The sequence below is a fragment of the Lonchura striata genome, chromosome 5, assembly GCF_050655825.1.
Source record: "Lonchura striata isolate lonStrDom1 chromosome 5, ASM5065582v1, whole genome shotgun sequence".
NCBI lineage: Eukaryota > Metazoa > Chordata > Aves > Passeriformes > Estrildidae > Lonchura > Lonchura striata.
In genome coordinates, this window is record NC_140707.1 from 44,232,957 (window position 1) to 44,254,632 (window position 21,676).

At 34.0% G+C, this 21,676-nt stretch overlaps 1 long non-coding RNA gene across 1 annotated transcript in view; it reads right to left on the bottom strand.

Moving 5' to 3' along the window:
• Window positions 1-720: 720 nt before the first annotated feature.
• Window positions 721-21,676, bottom strand: part of LOC146767345 (uncharacterized) — a 108,819-nt gene continuing 87,863 nt past the window's right edge. Inside the window, exon 7 of the long non-coding RNA XR_014955606.1 lies at window positions 721-18,987. This is a non-coding gene — a long non-coding RNA (uncharacterized LOC146767345). The remainder of the gene's footprint in view (window positions 18,988-21,676) is intronic.

Genomic DNA, 21,676 nt, shown 5'->3' on the forward strand with positions numbered 1-21,676 from the left:
GTTCTGGCTGTTGCCCTCTATGACACATCTTAGAAGAAGCCATGTGTTGCTCATGGACAGTTAATGTTCAGGTGTCAGGAAATACCCATTCTGGGAGCAGCCTCTAAATGTAGAGTCACCTTTTCCAGAAAAAAATTAGATATTTAGAAAAAGTTTTTTATGAGGCCCAAAGTATAACATCAGAAAGGCATAGACTCTAGGAATTAAAATTAAGCAAGATGGTAACAAAGCAGATAGTAGTTTAACCTACATTAAAGAGAAAATTTGGGAATCGTGGGTGCTTTATAGTCTTCCCAGTGGCCATGAATATGTTAGAAAATACAGCTGGAGAAAGAATTTTCTTTCACTCAATGGGTTTTTATGGCAAGAGAAATAAGATAGATATACCTTTAATCCCAACAAAGAAAGAAAAGCAACGACCTCAGTAAAAAACAAAGGGCCAGATTCTGCTCTGGTATAAATCAGATGTTAGATGCCTGCCCTGGGGCATCCTGTGCCATGTGAGAGAGCTTGAACAGTACCCAGCTCTCTCCCTGTGTTTGCATGTAAACCTGACTGCAGCTCTGTGGAGCATTTTAATGCAGATTTCAAGCCTTTGAATACTGAAAAAATGCTATGTAGAAACAAATCTGATTTCATAAGGTTTTGTATGATAAAACCAGACTGTATTCTATAATGTAGCTGACCAAAACAATACCTGTTTTCTACCTATTACCAGTGTGACTATCACTCCCTGCCAACACAGCAGTATGCAAAGTAAAAGCCAAAAAAACCTGTGGGGATAAAAGAAGTGGAAGTCTTATGCCAGAAATCTGCTTTTGTTGATTTATTTGATTTGACCTTCACAAAAACAGCAAGCAAGAAAACTACTTTTTTACATCAAGTCATTGTGGACTGATTGCAGTAGTCTGAAAGAAACAATAATTTATTTCAATAATTAATTCCTTCTGACTAAAGCAATGTTGCTGTTTATGCACTCTTCCTAAAGCCAAGTAAGAAAGAAGTTTTAGCCAGGAGTGCATAAGCAGTAATGTTACTTTAGGGAGCAGAAATCCCCTAACATACTGTTGATTTGGGAAAGGCTTTTTTTTACCCCCAGGCTATAAAATTTTTTTATATTCTCTCATGTTGCCTCAGGATGACCCTGAGATTCTCTCAGAATTATAAAACACAGGAAACAAAGTAGTATGCTATTTTGACAGCATAAAAAGAGACACGAAATTTAAAAATATATTTTCTAGCAAGTTGAAAACATTGAAATATACTTCCAAAAATATGTAATAGTACAGTAAAATTCAAGTGAGAGCAGAAATAAAAACATTCAGTGAAGAATTTCTTTCAATTTCCTTATTTTTTTTCATGAGACCAGAGCTGGTTTTTACATATTGTTATCCAAACAGATTAAATACAGAATGAAAGGCAACTTCCTATGATAAATGTTATAACTTTTTTCCTCAATTTTCATGGTAGTTACATAGATACTCATGATGCATTGTTTACCAGGAATCTACCAAGTAAAATTCTTGCAAAGATTACTTTTTAAAAAGAATATCTTGTTTATAACATAAACTCTGCCAAATTCATATGAGGGACTAGTCAATTTCACACCAAAATTATTTTGCTCAGCTTTCTTGTATCTTGACCGTATCATAGTCTGGGTTTCTTTACTTGTCTGGAATTTATTACCTAAATCTGCTGTAATATCAAAGTTTTATTATTGGTGTTACTCCTATAAAAATGACATAATATAATATAAAGCAGTACCTTATTATTCACATAGATTCCACTTTAACTCTGTGCAGGTAAAGAACTTGACCTGGTGTGACTCCACTGGTCCCTTGGTGATCAGATTCCTGCTATATAGATCAGAATTAAAGCAAAACAAGACCAGATGTTTTTTACTATTAGATAGATTAGCCCAAAACTAAAATTAGGAAAACATACTGGAGGCTGATTTACTATCAGAATGTGATCTGTTGCTGCAGAGGGAGCAAGGGATAGCAGAGCAGAGGCAAATGGCAATTTATTAATGCAGGCATGGGAGTCTCATACCCTCACCCCTGACTGCTCTAAAAATGCTGAACAGAAGGCTCCAGTCTGGTGATGAAAGCTGGTTTTTGACAGTAAATGCTCAGTAAAAACCACACAAAATCATTTCAAAAATGGTGCATGAGAAAGTTCTGGTGGAAATCACTACAAAATTTTTTGTCTACAGATACATAAATTATATGTCTACAGACATGATTTCAAACTTTGCCTTGAGTGTTCTCTTGAAAAGATTAATATACCTGAGGCATTGTGATGAGCAACCAGAAAGCAACATCTGTGCAATTCTGTTCTTGAGTAACAACACCCATCTTTTTACTATGCAAATGTTAAAAACTTTGGATTAAAAAAAGACTTTCTACAGAGTATTCCCATTTGGCATAACTAAATTGCAGCATGAAAAGTTCATGCTCTGAGGCAGACTATTGTAAAATTCCAGGAATATAAGAGATTTTGTCACAACCTGCATATTAAAAAATCCTTATATTAATATAGCAACTGAAACAAGATATTCTCAAGATGTGTTCGTAAACTTATATCAAAATAAGTTCATAATCAAGCTCCCCAGAATTCTGTGAGAAGGGCAAAGATGATCATTACAGCTTTTCAAAGCTTTTCACTCAAATATTTTATTCACCAAAAAAATGTAAATTCAGGTAAACTGACAGAGTTTGTGGATTCAATTGCACATGCTGGAAACTTAATGTCTATGGGAAATTGTGTATTGTGAGACCATTATAAAAAATTTGGAATTTAAAGAAAAATATACAAAATTACATGAAGCTGTTGTCAATTTTGAACAAAACTAATCTGGAGAATTCCTATTCATCAGGAAAATGACATAGAAGTTAATGGTTGTAAAATCTTATTTTATTTTTTCACTTCAATGACTGATGTAAGAAGAAAACCATCCATGTGCTCTATTAATATCTCTGTTTTGTGCATGACTGAAGTGAATCTTTACATATGGTTTTATGACATGACCAGTCAGGAACAAAGTGATGGGTGAAATTAAGTTTTCTTTTAGTAATCTGCTGGTTGGTTTCCTGGTTGGTTTCCTATTGACTCAGAAAGAACTTTATCCCTCACAGTAGCAAGTATTTGATCCTGAATATTTAGCTATTTTTTTCATTCCCCCTTAGGGCACACCAATATCAAAGTAATTTTCTGTCAATGTTAGGTGCCTGTAGAATCATGTCTTTGATTATAGCAATGGCATGAACTGTCCACATACCATCTCAGGAACATCTCTGCTTTGTTAATAATTTCTCTAGGATGGAGAAACATACTGGAGCTGAGCCATTTAAACAGAGTCTTATTTACCAGGAATCTTGGTTAAAGGGCTGATCACAATAAGAGTTGCCAGATAGAAGCAGTGATTACAGCAAGTAATGCAAGGTAACTTCAAAACATGCTCTTAAGGACTCTGCAGCTCTTGTTTAAAATCTGTCCTAGAGCAGATGGGGAATACTCTCTCAGGAGTACATGTTGACTTCTGAAAGTATGACAGGCATTCCCAAGTGCTACTTCTTCTGGGACTCTGCCTTAGAGCAAGAAAACCCCTAAAGTAAATGGACTCTGTTGCTCTCCAGTTATGCCTCCACTTCATGGTCATCTGCCTATACACATCTGTGTATTTGAAGCAGCTCAACACATCTGGGCATCACTGTGCTCTGCCCTGGGCACTTACATAGAGCCCTGCTGGTCTAGCTGAAATGAAGGATGTCCACAGAGGTGCATCAGTCACCATATCAGCCCTGGTGAGCTGTCAGTTTCAAGCCACTTCTGCAAATAAGATTTTTATTTATTTTGTGTGATATAAAGTATGCTCTGTTGCTGTTTTCTTTCACACATGCTTCCACTAGAAAGTGGAGAAGAGAAGTAGCTTTTGAGGGAATTATGGTAAGAAAGAAACTGGATGAATCAGTTTTATGTTTGCCTCCATCAGTATTGCTCACATATTCTCTGTCCCACCACACCTGCAAATGAGCAGTAATAACACTGCAGCTGCCAACTTGCTAACTCTCACCTAATCTATCCCTTTGTCTTTTCATCCACTCTTCATCACACCTCACCTTATTTTTTATTTCAGGTTCACTGAAAATTTTGAGGTGTATTACAGCTCTATAAGATCATATCCAAATTTTACTCATATTTAATGTAACATAAATATGCATATTTATGATCATACATAAATGCAATGTGCATTTTTCTTACAACACAATATGAAGTAAGAACATTCTACATCTGGTTAAATCTAAAGAATTCAAAGAGTCATAATATTAGATGTTAACAATAGATTAGCATAAATATTAGAAATTCTTTTGCCATTTGCAAAACTAGTGCTACAAAAATACAAATTAATACATTGGAGGCTTGAGGAGTCAGAAAAATTACTTAAGGAGATGTTTGTTCATTGAAAATGAACAATGAGTGATGCATTTTCTTCCTGTGCAAACCAACAGTTCTGTAGCCTTGCTTTGCACACCTTTGGAAGTTTAAACAAAGATTAGACAGAGGACTAGAAAGGGCCTTTTTGCCATTATTGCTGGCTGCTGGTATTTTAAGTAAAGATTCCTACTGATATGTCCCAACTAAGAGACTCAAATTAAAGAGATTTGCTGACTGTTAGTTCCATTTCCACATCAGAGGGAGAAGCAGTGTGACAGGCTCCGCATCACAGCAGCACAGTTTTGGCCAAGCTCCAATTGAACAGGGGCTGACTTAGATCTCAGTGGGTGGTGGCCATTACACATTTTGGGGAGGCTGTTTAAAACTGGCATGTGAACTTGTTCTATCAGAGAGTAGAAAGTATAGGTAGTAAAGTCACCCTGTGACATCTGCCCTCCTGCTGTGGGTTAACACAGAGAAATGGAGCTATATCTAAGGCACAGAACCATTCACAAGAGGGAAATAAACTGAAACAAATTGGAGATAATTTGATGTTTTTAAAATCGGAAAAATTACATTAAGAATTCCTATGTAGTAGGATTTGTAAAAGGCTTCTGCTGTGACTAAGCACTTGGCAAAACAATAAGATTCATGCAGATTATGCCAGAAAGATTATTGCTACCCTTTAAACTGATTGAGGATACCCAGTAAGCTTTTTGACAGGCAGTCCTGAAAATTACAATCATTTCTAGTTAAAAGGAATTCTGGAAATCAAATTTGCATTAGTTTTCTAGTTCATTAGAAAACAGCTTTACTCAACTACTAGCAGGTGGAATATTTTGAAAATATAAATGTCCCTCAGTGTATAACACCTAGAATCAACAACCAGTGCAGACCCTCTCTGCAATTGACAACAAGCTACAGGGTCAGAGTACTGCTGCTTCACTGGTGGTAGTCAAAATCAAATGTTTTTTAGTCCAGATGCCATAGAACATTTCAAAAGACATACAATATTAGAATGAAGTCACAGAAACATAAAATAAGCTTTCTTTCAATGTTTTGTAATGTTCACTAACCTGTACTCCATATTTTTTTTTTAATTTACTGTGAATGGTGGCTACACAGCAAGAAAAGTAATATTGTTAGACAAATTACTGATGATAGCTTTTATTAACTATTAAGGGGAAATATTCTGTTATAGTTTTACATTTTTCAACTAACAAGAGAAACATTTTCTTATCAGTACATTATTGCTTATAAATGATACACAAATTCGTCACAAATGTCTGTGCTAAAATGAAACCAAGAGTACTCTTTTATCTTAAAGGAAACCCAACTCCAGAACTGTAGGTGACAACTTCAACATTTACTGTTAGCAAGTATTATCTCAAAGCACTTGGAGATTAGGAAAGCATCTCTGGGGCAAAACAACTTAATAATAGATTATTAATAGAAAATCCAGCAAAAGAATGAAAAAAATATAGGATTTTGCAAAAAAAAAAATCAATAATATATAGGTTCTTCAAAAGAATAACTTATTAGAAAGGCAATTTTTTAGGTGGAAAAGGCATATTTTTTTCTATGAAAATAGCAGATACCAGGTGATGCTGTTGATAGGACTACTAATAAAAATGTAACTAAATCAGAATTTGGTTAACTACCAAATGAACTAACAGATATCATAGCATTACTCAAATAACTGATAGCTAATTTGAAATTAAAGATATCATAAAGAGTGGAATTATGTTAGTATAAATATAGATGTGCATTTTTCTGCTGAAAATATAAGCAAATGGTGTAAAAATTTAATGACTATCAATAAATACTTAAACACATGGCCAGTTATGGCAGAGTCCAGATTTAACTGCAGTCAGCAGCACAATGCAAACTTGTGTGCAGAGTCATCAGTTATCCCTAAACAGGACAGATTACTGCTTAAGTAGGCAACAGGAGGTAAACATCTCTTGGTCAGGTGGTCTCTGAGGAAATACAACACAAACTATGGAAGAGAAGACCCTAAAAACTGAATTGAGGAGTACCATTCCTAAACTGCAACAGTGTTAAAAGACTTTAAAACACATCATGAAAAAATGACTCCGTTTGTAGCTCAAGCACATAAAGTGTATGATTAACACTGCTGCACCTTGAGCTAGTTGTGAAATCAGTGATACAAATTTTGTCTGTTTATGTGTAAGTCATATATCTAGTTCCTGTTCAGTTTTTCTTTTGTCTGAGGGCAAACAAATTTTCTTTGGGTCTGCAGGTAGTTTTCTTTATGAGAGACTTTCTAGTCATTGAATTTCCTGCATAGAGAATCCATTATTTCACTGTTAGTGATTGCACAGTTTTCTAGAAGTGGATGATTCTGCTCTTTGCAGGTATTCAAACTACAGGGATGTGACCTTATTAATGTCCAATCATACCTGAAAATAATCAAACTGAAAACCCCTTAGAGTTCATGACATTTCAGCTTTGCTGTACTATCAGTGTCAGCCTTCAGTATGATGTCATCAAGACCAATTTCACGCTGAAGTTAAAGAAATGGTTGCTAGCTATATATGCAGCAGTAAACATGTTCTCAGTTATGTCCCACAACTGAACTATTGGAGTAGGACTGGACATGCTCATAACCAACTGAGGAACTTAGTTTCCTGCATTTTTAGTCTTTAAACAGTGGGGCTTATGTATCATGTCAGATGCAGTGGTGGAATGTGGGCATTTCTTCCACACAGAGAAGATGACAGGAAATAATTGTCTAGGATGTACTTTATTATAATTAGCATGATTCACAATGTAATATATTCTGTATTCTGCATCTGTGTTAAATATATAGAAGATACAAATCTTTAATCTTTCTTTACACAGTTGTTTCTTGCATTTATTATTTACAAATTTGAGGCTTTTTGGCTATATAACTTTCCCACCAGAAGTATTTATAGTTTTGAAAATTAATTTGGAATTTGAGACAGGTTTTTCTATTTTCACACATTAACAATAATATCTTACTATAATTTTTTTTCCAGCTGATGCTATCAGAAGTTTTACTGTGTTGTTTTGAAATGGCAAAGAATTACAAATGAAGTTTTTGCCTCTTTAACATGTAATAAAAGAGCTGGATGACAAACAACACAGCTCAGATCACTTCCCCCTTCCTCCAGCTTCCCCCAGCTTTACACATTGAGCATGATGCCATATGATCTGGAATATCCCTGTGATAAGCTGGGGTCTGCTGGCCTGGCTGAGTCTCATCTCAATTTCTTGTGCATTCCCAGCCTTCTGGCTGGTGGAGTGAGAAGCAGAAAAGGCTTTGGCTCTGTGCAAGCCCTGCTCAGCAGTAACAAAAACATCCCCATATTAGCAGCACCATTTCCAACACAAATGAAAAACACAGCCCATAGTTGCTACTGTGAAGAAAATTAACTCTACCACAGCAAAACACAGCACAATGGCAAATTACAAATAGTTAATTATGTTATTCTTCTGAAGTTTTCTCAGTCATTCATTGGAATATGATTAATATAATAATTTTTAACATTTTGTTAATTAAAATAGTAACATCTTAGCAAAACAATTGTGATTTTATCTTTTCTTCTGTGTAGATTAATTTTTTTTAAATTTCATGCACAACACTTGACATCTGATTGAATTATCTTCAGGTTTCCTTCATTAAACACTGCATGATTATTTTACATTAAACCTGTTAGTTGTCTCCTGCAATTAGTATTGGCTGTTTGTTCAGTAGAATACATTGGTGCTTATCAATGATTTTTAATGCTATATTAATACTGATATGCTGCAGATACTAATGGCAGACATCAATCACAATTCTGGCTGAAATCCCTTCATTTAGTCTTAATAAGAAAAAGTTAAATTCTCTCCTGTTTAATGATTGAAAAAACAAACTTCAATTATCAACCAATATGTCAAATCTTTTGGTAGTAATGAATTAAATGATTCACTGATTAAAGTTCAAGGGATAGGTTAAAATTGGGGTTTCCACTGTAGGTACATGTGTTTTTAAGGAACAGTGAAATAAAAGAAAGTTGACATTGTAAGAGTATGAAGTAGAGTGGGTCTCCATAAAAAAAAACAGAGAAAAGGATAGTTCCCTTCAGGCAAGCTTGTTCTTGGTATAAAATAAGGTTCAGAATAATAATAAAAAAAAAAATTCTTAGTGTTTATTTATGTTGTGTTCACAAAAACTAACTTTCTGTGCATTTTAAAAAAATAAATTGGGCTATAGCCATATATAGATCTCACTAGTCCTCATCAGTATATCTTTCTGATGAAAGCAGGAAAAGAAAATTGAAAGCCCTTGAATATTAGCTAATTAATAGAATTGGAAGAAGATACCAAAATGTGGTGCTGTATGTTGTCTGTTAGAAAAAATGTAAGAGCTCTGCAATATTGTCTGCTGGGAAACATCAGAAAGAGTGAAAGAAAGTTGCAAATGACAGTAAGAAAGGTAATCAAGTGTTGTACTAAAGTCTTTTAATACCAGACTCCTTGAGAAGAATCTGTTCCTTGAATAAACTCTGAAAAACTGGTATGCCACTAAAGACATCAGATATGTGAAAACAAAGTTTCAAAACCACTCAAACAAAATGGGTTAGAGAGACTCCTAAAACTTGCAGACTCAGCAATTTCTGAGAAATACAGCTGTGTGGTATTTTGACTAATTATGGTGTTAGATAACAACACTGGAATTTTGAAATATTTAGACCAAAGACATTTTTTATCACTCTCTGCCAAAGTATGATTGACTGGTCTTTATTGTACATGAAGGATAGATTTTACATTTTTTATGTAGCTAACACTTCATAAGGATTTCTACTGAAATTGATGTCTGAACCCTAAGTGTGCTTGATGTGAAATGCGTAGAGTATTCATGGATCATTAAACCCAACAGAACATATCAGTTATACTTTTGGATGCCAAAAGTATGTTTTAAATATCTGAAAAATACCTGAACAGTATAAAAAATTGGGAGTTTGTCTGCTTTTTCCAGTGGGTATAATAAAAGACAATATGACCTGCTCTGCTAGTATCTTAATATTATTGTGTCTACAATAATGCCAACAGGAGAAGCTAAACATATATACTGTCATTGTACTTCTCCTGTGAGGATAAAATGGCCAAATATTTATACATATGACATTTTCTTTACATATTTGTGCTTTTCCCATTTTGAAAATTAAAATATAAACATTCTGGTTTAAAAATCTGTTCTCCCCATCATGCCACAGAGTCAAAGTCTACATCACTTTTGCTTTGTTTGATATGGTGTGTATATGCGTGTGTAAAATACATTAAAGGCCTTTGTTTTACTGTATTATGAAATTAAAAACCATGCAGTCTCTGTAATTACATTGTCCTTTGCCGTCTCTTTAAAAAAGAAAAAGACTGTGTTCAAATTTTCCCCCTGTTTTATTTGCACCCTATTAACAACTGTTACTAGAGCTTTAATTATGCCCCTGTGATTGCAGAGATGCGGCTGACTTGTGTCATTTTCCTCCCAGGGGATGCTTTATAATTACCAGCATCCATCGTGGCTGCCTGTAAGCTGATGCTTTTTTATTACCAGTTCAATAATCACTGCATCCTTGTGAACATCTGCTCTACAAGCCATGCATCGGAGGTCCCAGTGCCTGTCACTCGATGCTCCCTTGCTGTGGCGACCCTTTTGCCCTCACCTTCAGTTTATATCTAATTTGCTTAGCAGAAGCTTCATCCAGATTGCCTCACAGGAACACAATTAATGCTCCAGATTTGCAAACAAAGAAATTTCCCCCCTTTTTTTCTATTTTTGTCTTATTATCTTGATGTCATATCCTATAATTTGTATTCACAGCAGGGTGAATCAATATAAATCCCAGAAAAATTATAGTATTTGATTGGTTATCTAGCTTTATAATGAAAAGTAGATAAGTGATGAGGATTTTTTCTCCATGAACATCCATATAGTATTCTCAAATAAAAGATAAATATCAGGGCTTTCTGCATATATTTTCCTACAATAAATGTTGTAGAAACAAGGAAATGTTTTCCGAATAATAATTTGTTTTCTAATTAAGAATTCTTCCATAGAATGATTTAATAGGCAGGAAATCACTACTTTTATAAACACACAACTGTTCACATATGTTTAGATTTTTCTGTGGAAGTACATAGATTCTGAGTGAATGAGTTTTGCTGAAAGAGGGTTATTGTTTCAAATACGGGTCATGTGGAGAGGTCCAAAGTACCTGGAAACACCATCAAGTTGTCTAGTTGGCTCTGTAACTCTTATGGTAAAGCCTTTAGGCCATGCAGATTTCTGCCAACAGATATTTTTATATTGGCCTATCTTATCAGGCTTTCCACAGTCAGGCAATGTACAACAGACCTTCAGATGAATTGATGTGAATAATGTAAAGTACAAAATCAGTAATGTTAGTGTTTCTCTCTACATGATGCTGTAACTTTTATGTCTCTGATTAAAGATTTTCATCTCACCTAGCAAAATTCTAAGAGCAGTGAACACTGATATTATCTCTTAGAAAGAAGAATGCCAGAAAATTAGTAAGCACTGCACATCCATTTTGAAAGGCAGTAAAGTACTAATTGGAAACACATACCTCTGCTTAGTGGCTATTTCTCTGTAGTTTCTGGTAATTTCAGCCTTGTTTCTTGTTAAAGAGGTCTATTTCATATAATAGCATGATCAATGGTTGAAACATTATTCCAACATATAATGGTTGGAAACATTATTCGGTATGTTTCTATAGAAATGTTCTAGAGATAAATTTATTTAAAGGTCTTCAAAGGGCTTATTTCAATTCCTGTGAGCCAGTTAAAATACATATAGCTATAACTTTTGTGCCTAGGATGGGCCTGGCCACAAGCTAGAAGAGAAAGCTTGGGAGACTGATCATATGGCCATAAACCTGCATGGCAGTTTAGAGGGATTTGAAACTGAGAGAAAGTCAGGGAAGCTTTTGTATCTCAGGAAAACACAGCCTCATAATATCCATCCAAATTGTGTGATATACACACCCTCTACCTATGTGTCAAAATTTTCTGCCAATTAATTTGTTTAAATTCTGCCTAGACTGGAGCTGGACAAGGGAGGGAGATTTGAATTACCTGTCTGAATGTCTCCTATTTAATTTTTTTTTAAAATAGAAGAAAAATTTTTGGAGAGTGGAATATACTACATCTAACTCTTCATACTTCACAGTCAATATGGTGTGTGTCATTAAAATTAATGGTCAGGATAACCATAATGTACTCTAGAAGCCTGAGGTCATCGGGCTCCAAAGTACAAAATAGAGATCATCCCAACTTCTGTCTTCATCCACTCCAAAGAGCAAAAGGGAAACAGAGTTCTGCCCTGTACCAAACACTTCCAGGCTTTCCTCTCTATTTTATCTCTAGCAGGAAATCTAGAAGAGTGTAGTGTACCTATATCAAATATGCAAAAATATGTTGAAATATAAAAAACAAACAAACCACCAAAAAACCCCAAACAAAGACAAAATCTACTATATCAAAAGCATGGCTTAAGTTTAGCCATCCAGAGATGGCTCCTGCTCATTTTGTCTCTGTCTGGAGGAACCTGACTCAAATCTGAAATCAAACAAGGACCCTGCCTTGAAGGGAGATCTAGAAAGCCTGTCAAGGTATGATTAGACCACCGAGCTGTCTCAGCATCACTCATGGCCCTCCTCTGCCTAGGAAGAGTGTCTCCAGGGCTGTAATTCACCCCTGGTGGGCATAACCCTGCATCCCTTGCCAAGTCTGAAAATAGACTCTTGCTAACAGGTCCTGCAGCTGCTCTGGGTGCCAGCTGCCGCCGGTGAGGCGTAAATCTGCCTTTGTCTCTACTAGATGCTGTGTCTCCTTCTCTCTTCATTATTTTCCAAACGGAAAGTCTTTTCTATGACCCAAAAAAGACACTCAGCACTCTTAAAGAAACAGTGTCCTGGTTTTTCTTGTGTTGAGAGGCATGCAGAAGCTCAAAGCACCTCTCCTTTAAGTAGAATTGCACTGCTCAGCTGAAACTTTATAACCTTTAGGTTAAACAAAGCAGAGAAAAAATGCTTTCATTAACTTATTTATGGAAGACCTTGTCTGTATGACATTTAACACTTTTTATAGACTGTAAAGTGCAGAGTTTAGTCAGCTAGTTACCTGACTTGAATGGTTTTCCATCCTATGCTCTCCAGGATGAAATAGCACACAGTGTTTCAATGCTATCTGTAGATGTCACCACCAGTTTTTTAAATTTAATGCTCAACTCCAAAAAATTTTTGAATTAGCTTATTGCTCTTGAATAATCTTTGTTTTTATGCAATATGTTACATGATGAAACAGGATTTATCTTTCTAAAAGTGGTGACTTTTTAAAAAACTAGGTTTTTTTCTTTTGGCTTCATATTGTTAAGGACTCCAGCAAATGCAGTTCTTTATAACCTTTTAATCTGTCTTCCATTATGGAGATGTTTTTACTATGACTGCAATTCATATACTTGGAAGTCACATACATGAGAATACTTTTTCAGAAGACATAAATCCCATTAAAACTAGTTGGACATAAAGAACTTATTATTTGTCTAAATAAAATGACAACTTTAGAATCCTAATAATAAAAAAATGATGAGTCATCAGTGTCCATTTCACTAACCACTATAATTTCAGAAAATTGTTTTTAAAGATGATTACTAGATGTATTAATTAACCATTTGCCATCAGAACTAAGAAATGAAAAATACTCAATACTAGAATAAAGTTTCCCAGTTTGATAAGGGACTAACAGATCTCAGAGAACCATGAGGTGTGACTGATCTCACAGTAATTGTTGAGTAACTGAATACTAGTCTTTAACAAACATAAGAATGTAAGCTCTTAGGTAACATCTCATTTCTATTACCAAACACTGGACAACAAAAGAGAATTTATTTTGGTAACGTCCAAATGTAAGTCTGCTCATTATACTTAAAATAGTTCTATGCTCTAGTGGACTAAATATAATAAAATTGACAAAATCCTGGGTTCTAGTTGGTACTTTGATATTTGTTTTATGTAGCTTTTCTTAGGCAAGCTATATGTGTTTCTTTTATTTGCTACCCATCAAAAACCACAGACATTCACAGCACTTTATTATGTCAGGTGCTGTGATAAGCTAAAATATTCTTAGTTTTTAGTAGAGTCCTCCTAAAATTCTTAGTGAACCACGTTCCACTTAGTAGATTCTATCGATCTTTAATTTTTAAAAAGTACTTTCAAGTAAGATAATCTGAACTGGTCTCTGAGAAATTACATTATGTATATAATTATTAGTATAAACAAAATTAATAATTTGGAGTTAGAGGCTGGAAACCCTGGTTTGGTGCGTGGATACAACATGGTAACTGATTTAAAATGTTTATCCTTGTTTATTCCAGTTTGAATATATGTAAATTATTTGTAAAACAACTTCTTCAAACTTACAATGCAAGTGGGCCACACATATTTATAAGAGAGTTTATTGACTTGTATGAATAATTGCTTTAATAATTTATTAGAGGTATTTGAAGATGTGACTATTAAGTTTCTTACAGGATATAAAGCAGATGGGTGCTCTTTGGAGTATAAAAATTATTTGGAAATAGTAGCACTATGTTGCACATATATACACACACACAAATAAATGAAGAGAAAGCAACATGGAGTGTAACAAGGATAATAATAATTAATAATAATAATAATAATAATAATAATAATAATAATAATAATAATAATAATAATAATAATATATTAGAAGATTTGGTCCTGAAAAGTAATTTTTAAAAATGTAAATATACTACTTTTAGAGAACCACAGAGGTTTCCTGACAAGATATCCCAATTTCATAAAAATAATAATTGGAAATGATTCATTAGATATTATTGAAGACTCAAAAAACCTAATATTAAAATATTTTTCCATAGGATATTGAATAAAACATAATTACCTGCATAATAGAAAGTCAGATTTAATTTACAAATATGAAATAATTGTTATGGCAATAACCAGACAGTGAGTATTGAACAATGTGAGCAGTGATAGCTGTTAGCAAATAAAAAGACTGAAAGTTGCCAGAGAAAAATCACTACCATGATTTTACTGTAGACAATGTCTGATGGTAGAACACAAAGACAATACCATGGGGAAAAAAAGTTTAGTAAACAGTCAAAACTTCAAAGCAGGCAGGACTGTTTTTAAAATATTCTGTTCATTTTAGCAATCACTTTTTAATTAAATTCCTCAATGGTAACTATATCCCTGTCTTCTAGGTGAATACAAAGAGAGGTATAGGGCACATTTCTGTACATAAATAGGTCCTAATGGGAAGAAAGACTTCTAATCATAAGGCAGTACAGACAAGGTAGTACATTTCCTGAACTCTGGAAAAAAGAATGTTATAAAGAAAGAAATCTGAAGATGGAAAGTACACTACAAGTAAATTGTGAAATAATAGCACTGAATAAAATTGTGAAGACATTTGAAGAAATGTTTTTTTCAAAGTGTTATTTTATTTCCAAATGTATTTGAAAATTTCTGATATCACAAGAAAAGCTTGAGGATCTAATACAATATTCAGTATTACACATGCTACATTTCTTTTCATAAAGACAATTTATTGAATGAGCTTGAAACAGGAAGATATCTATATTACATACAGATAGGGGCATATTTCTAATTTATTGAAGGTAATAATTATCTGTCTACCGGCTCAGATGTGCTTTTGATCAGGTCTTTTGATACTCTTTTGCTTTCTTGTACTTCATACATGTAACTATTGGCTGCTCTCATTACTTTTATATAAAGATCCTTAAAGAATTCTCCCTTTAGATTAATTATTTCTCTTGCTAATATATGGAGACAAATCCTAGAAGTTTATTTAACTTACAGCAGTATAACATCAATCTTTTTCCAAAAGTGCTGTACAAATACAGTTATAACAAGTTCTTTCATTACCTGAATAAGCATTCAGATGGCTTCTCTCTGCAAACAAGCTAATACATAGAACATTTGACAGCAAATAAATAAAAAGCAAATTTCTAACATTTTCCCTTAAGTCAAACATCAATTTTTGAAAAATAATTCTTTCCCCATTTTCAAGCTGAGGAGAATTTTTTCTTATCTACAAAGACTCATCTGGTTTTAAGTCAAAATTACTCCTTTCTGTCAGAAAACAGATCTCATTCTAACTATACAGATGTCTTTCTTTCTGCAAAACATTGAAAAAGATTGTAATCTGAAGTAGGGATATCCTAGACTCTATTTTTGTTAACTTAGTTATTCATCCATTTTTCAGATCATCCTAAATGATTTTTCTTTTTTCTTTGTTAGACAACAACCTATTCTTTCACAGTGATTATCAAATGTTACTTATATTTTATTAAATATTTTTCTTCTTCAATGTGCAGCACATATCTCCTGTCCTAAATGTGTAGAATACTTTCTAGAAAATTTGTGGTGAATATTTCTTAAAACCAGTGAAATTGGTCAAGTGTCTTTTCACCAGCCCATTTAGAAGCCATTATCCATGGACTTCGATGATAATTTCTTCATCCATGGAGAATATCTTTAATTGAGCACCAAAACTCAGACCAATTAAAGTATTTATATGAGAGATTCTCAGGATATTGATAAGTAAGGGTCTGTAACAACTCATAAAATTTAAAACTATATGGAGAAATCAGTCACATGAACATATAAAAACATCCTCTACATGAAGATTTTGCATGTTAAAGCACCAACAATATAAAACCAAAACTACTTACAATAAATCTAATAAAATCCAAATGGCTTTGCTGAAATAATACAGAACTACAACAGAGTGTGCTACAGCGTCTTCTGTTAAAAAATAAAAGTTGGTTTGGTGGGAGGAAGGGAAGCATTCAAAAAAAACAGAGATAAAATATGGCAATGCCCTAGCCAGAGCCTGGGAGAAAAGCAAGTTACATTACAGTTTCTGAAACAAAAAGATTTCAATACATGTGGGATTTTTAGTGAGGGGAGAGCATAAACTTTGTGTTCATGTTTCATGACACTTTTAAAAAATGTTATTCTTTTCTTCCTTTCCCCACCCCCAAAAATTAAAATCTGTGAGCATTTACTGTGCATTGATTGCAATATTTCACAGACATGCTGTTGTAGCAGTTTTCTAACTGCAAATTGAAATATTTAGGTATTTAGCTTTCCTGTAACCAGACATTTAGATCTTGTCCAAGTTAACTCAGTGCATTAGTTTTCAAAAGTGGGTGCACTGAGTGCAACGGCAAAGGCAATGTGTAGATCTGAATTAAGGTATTACAAGTGCAAATCCAAAATAATCGCAATTAACAAAAGAACAACAAAGAATTTGTTGTTTTTAGCAAAATGTAGGAAAAAAAGTTGTCTAATTTTTTGGCAGGATGCAGCAGCTTCTGTACAACCTGTAAAAACACACCCTATCTGTTACTACTTGGAATTAAATAGGCCCAATCCCATACCAGAGTTAGCAAATATGTATAAATGCAAATATTTTGTATTTTAACTGGAAAGTTAAATCAAGGATATTCCTGGAAAATTGGAAATGTGATTTATTGCCTTTGTTTTTTCTTTAAAATAACCCAAATACCTCAATCACAGTAAACTGATTTTTGATATTAAATTATTGTCACTCTCCCAGGAAGAATGAAGGTAAAGTAGCATGCGCAAAAATGTTCTATGTCTCTTCATGCTTGCTGAAGCATCATGTTACAAATCTGTCTTAACTGTGTATTTTCATGATACCATCGCAATTCCTTTTATAACAGTAAAGATGGAAGTAGTACAATTTTTTAACATATTCAGATCAGTGAAGATCCTGTTTTCTCCAATTTGAAATATACACTGTGCCACCACAACAGTTTTCATATAGTACTGAACACTGGGTAAAATAAAAGAATTGCATTTTATGTGTTATAATACATATTGTGTATTTATACACAAAAGTCTTCTATACTGTACTGTAAACATAATTATGAATGTAATTTACTCTAGAGTTTGCAATAGACTTGGAACTCCTAGAACTTAGTCAACACAAGTAGGAAAAACTGCATTAAGGAAGAGATTGTGCCATAGAGAGTTATTTGTGTAATTAATATAATATAATAGGTTGCAATACTATGGTAACATTACCGTATAATGGTTGATTGTAATTGGTCCAATATATCTTTAGACTGTATAATAATGTTTTACTATAAAAGCACTATAAGTAGAAATATATTGAATGTATGTGTTTTTCTTGAAAACTGGAAATGAAATTAGGTGGGATTTTAATGTGGAGGAATTTGTGCTCACTGGGGATTTGTTTCTAAACAGGAAAGTCAATGTGGTGGTGAAAACGGCTAAAGATTTCCAGGAAAAGGCATTGTTCTCTTTCGGGAATAGACTAGTTTAAAGCATGCCTTTGAAGGAGGGGGAAGTTACTTAGCCCAGGTGGGAATAAAAGGTCAGTCAGAAAGATTGAAGATTTGCTGCTGCACAGCTGTAGAAACTTTTATAATTTTTTAATAGAAATATCTTGCTAAGTAGCATTTTGGCATTTTCTAGTTGTAGGGACCTGGAATAATTCCAATTCACGTAATTACATTGTTACTTACTCTCTCCCTCCTTGAAGTTTCAATTACTTTCATCATCATTCTTTCACATCCTGTCTAGAACTACCAAAGGTTTCTCTATTAACAGGACTTATGTTCTAAATAGAGCTAGTGACAAGGACTTTTAATCCATAATGCTTGTTTAAAGAACAGAATCATGGAAACAAAATGAGCCTCATTTTCCCCCAGTTATTTGGAAAATAAAATTAGTCTAAGAAGAAATATAATTTAAACAATTCTTTTCCTGTTAAGTTAAACATCATGTTTGATCCAAATGATTCCTTTTCAGATTTATGGTCCACTGAAACTTTTGTGACCAACATATTGGGAATTAACAATGAATCAGTTATTTAAATTAATAGAATTTCAATCTATATATGATTTCATTATACAAAGAAATATTCTCAATTGATTATTTGGTATTTTATGGTGTCAGTGGCAATTTATTGAAAGGGACTGAGAACTAATCTGGGAGGTGAAGCAGCACTTGCACTGTAGCCTGGTTGAAATGTGGTACCATTTCCCCTGTACTGGTGCTAGTGGAGGCCTGAAATCCCTAATTCCTCTGACACAATAATATTTAAATAAAGTCTAAACAGTTAGCTGGAGTTACCCACATGGCTTAAATATACAAAATCCTTTAATAGCAAAGTATCACTCCAATACAGACGAACTTGCCTCTATCACGTTGAGATACAGGACGTAGTTACTGCTGCATAGCATCCTGATGTCAGTGAATGTAGGGGGATGCTAAGGGGATGCAACAATCCCAGATTTCCCCTTCTGGAGGCCCGGAGTTACTGTGGATAGAAGGAAAAATAAACTGCTGCTCTGCAGAAATCCAGGACCAGGCTAACATAGGAGTTCTCAGCATTGAGAAGTAACTCATCACAGCACTTCCTTTGTAGAACAGATTTCACCTAAAGCATATGGAAATCAAATCAGTAAATATTTCTTTCTCCTTTAAATGATACTCAGAAAGTCAACATTTTAAAAACAAAAAGAAATTTGCATTTAAAATGTCAGAACCTATTTTCAATGTGTATTGAGAGCAAAAGAAATCAGACGCATAGAAATTTGAAACTTACTTTTTCTCTGCAACCTAAGGCATCACTTATCTCTGATCTGATCTGATCACAATGAAAAAATTTGCTAGGTACAATAGAATAAGTTGCAGAGAAAAAGGCGAATTATGGCATATTCCTGAAGATATTGTTGGGAATATCTTCTTTGAAAGCTAGCAGCACTTTTATTCAAAGCATTTTCAATTGCGAGGCTCATCCTTTCTTATCAAGATATTTTTCCCTTAGTTATGCCTGTGAGTCTGAGTTCAGTAGCCCACAGATCTTTATACTTATTTTTCAGGCAGGAATCATAGTAATTCTCAAAGATAAAAACACGCAGTTTCACATGGCAATGCAGCAAATGTGGTCTATTTCTGAAGCTATATGTGGTATCTCAATGTTACAGGAAAAGTCCATTGCTTAACAGTGAAGCATGGGGTTTTTATGTTATGTTGCTAATGTGATACATTTAGTCAAAATTATAATAATCTGACTTCACATAATATCCTAAATATCTTGAAATGTAACCATAGGAGACATGTACATCAAACACACATCACTAAAGAAAATTGAAATCAACAGTTTTAAAGAAGCTCCTGTTGAAAAATATTCTTTAACTCTAGATGAAGGGTTTTATTGTGGCATACATACTTTCAGAATGGATTTTTTTACTCTTGTTTCTTTATTGAAGTTGTCTTATTGATGATACCAAATCTTTTTATTATCCAAATAATAACACTAATTGGGGTAAAAGAAACCTCAGATTCTTACCAAATAAATGTATCTTCTGTGCTCATTTATGCATTTCTGCATTGGCCTTATTTGCCAACAGCAAAACAACACATTTTAAAGGTTGCTATCTCAGAAAGAACCAAACAGTACAGTATTTCCATGTTTATCACTGCAAGACCATAGTGTCTTCTAAATTATTTCTAATAACTAGCTAAACCTACAAAATGTCCATCTTCTGAACCTTTCAAAGCTGAAATCACAAACATGTATTCTGTTGTCAGCTAAACAATTTTTAAGGAGAATTAAAGGACTCTTCTACCTGTTTTCTGAAAATAAAACAGTAAGAATGCTAACCTAATTTGGAAACCAGTTAATGTTGTAGATGTTTCCAAATATCATCTCCTTCTAGGATCTGTAGCTGGAATGGAGAGCAAGCATTGTGTCTCTGTGGAAAATGCATGCAAGATCTAAAGATTTCCAGGTATTTCCATATACAGCTTGCAGGAAAAACAGACCCATATTTTACTGGAATCTGTTGGGGGATATGCTTTTATGAAACATTGTTTTTGACTTATTGCTAGTTTCCCTCAAGCATCTGTTCATCTCATAGCCAACTGCACTCACTTGATCAGGCCTGATGTCCTCAGTCCTGTTAATCTGTACTGGTTTACTCAGTTCTGTATATGCTGTCTCCTCTGCTGATGATTGCTTAGAACAAATTTTCTGAGAGGGATAAGAGCTGCCAAGAAGCAGTTTAGTGTATGTCTGACAGAAAATTTATGATGAAAGCATAATATAGCTTTTGTTATGGCAGTGTACTTCATTTCATTATGGCTGCGCTTCAGGCACGTGCCTGCCTGCACAAATTCTAGCTGCACTTTCTGTTTTACAGAGGTTCCAGAATGTGGAATATCCATGTATTGCAGAAACTCTGGATATTTGGGAAATCTAACATTAGTCTTAACAGCTATATTGAGAAAAAACTTTGAAGCTAATCAGTGCTCATGACAGGGGAGTTGTAACTAGATGAACTTTAAGGTCCTTTCCAACCCAAACCATTCTCTGATTATACAATTCCAATATTATGTTTTCACAATAATGCTACAAACCTCTGTGCATCATTTAAATTTCTGCTAACATTTTTCTTTGTACTGCAATAGCTTGAATAAGTCAGTTTGAACGATATGTTGAATTGTTTTGACTGGAAAGTGGTCTGTCTACTAAACTCATATGGGGAATGGTAAGAAAGTCTAGAGACTTTCAAAGGTAACTTGAAACCTTACAACAAAGTAATTAACAAGGAATATAGACAAAAAGGAGGCAGCATCCAGCCTCTGGCATCTAGATTTGAGTGTGTGAATGCCAACTGGCCTGCTGTGAAAGCACCACTAAATTTGAGGAGCATTTAAAATGTGCCAATGGGAAACACATATTAATCTACTTTATTTGGATACAAGGTGAATAATTCTGATCTTTGCCCACTTAAGGTTTTTCCACTTATTCTCTCAGTACCATTCTGTATAAAATGAAAGTCATGTTATCATTACGGTATTTCAAATTTTTGCAAGGATGCATAGATGCATCTTCACAGTTAGCCATGAATGGTAAGTTTACTTTAATATGTATAGTCTTTACATTTTTGGTACTATTTTCAAACTGAATTTATTCTTCATTAACTGGTTTCAAGCAGCATTGGTGACTCATCTGTCACTGCACATTGCAGAGTTTGATTCAGAATTTGTTCCACAAAAAAAAAGTTTCTAGTTATGGCAATAGTGAGCTGCCAAGACTTTCTAGGATCCCTTTCTGTGAA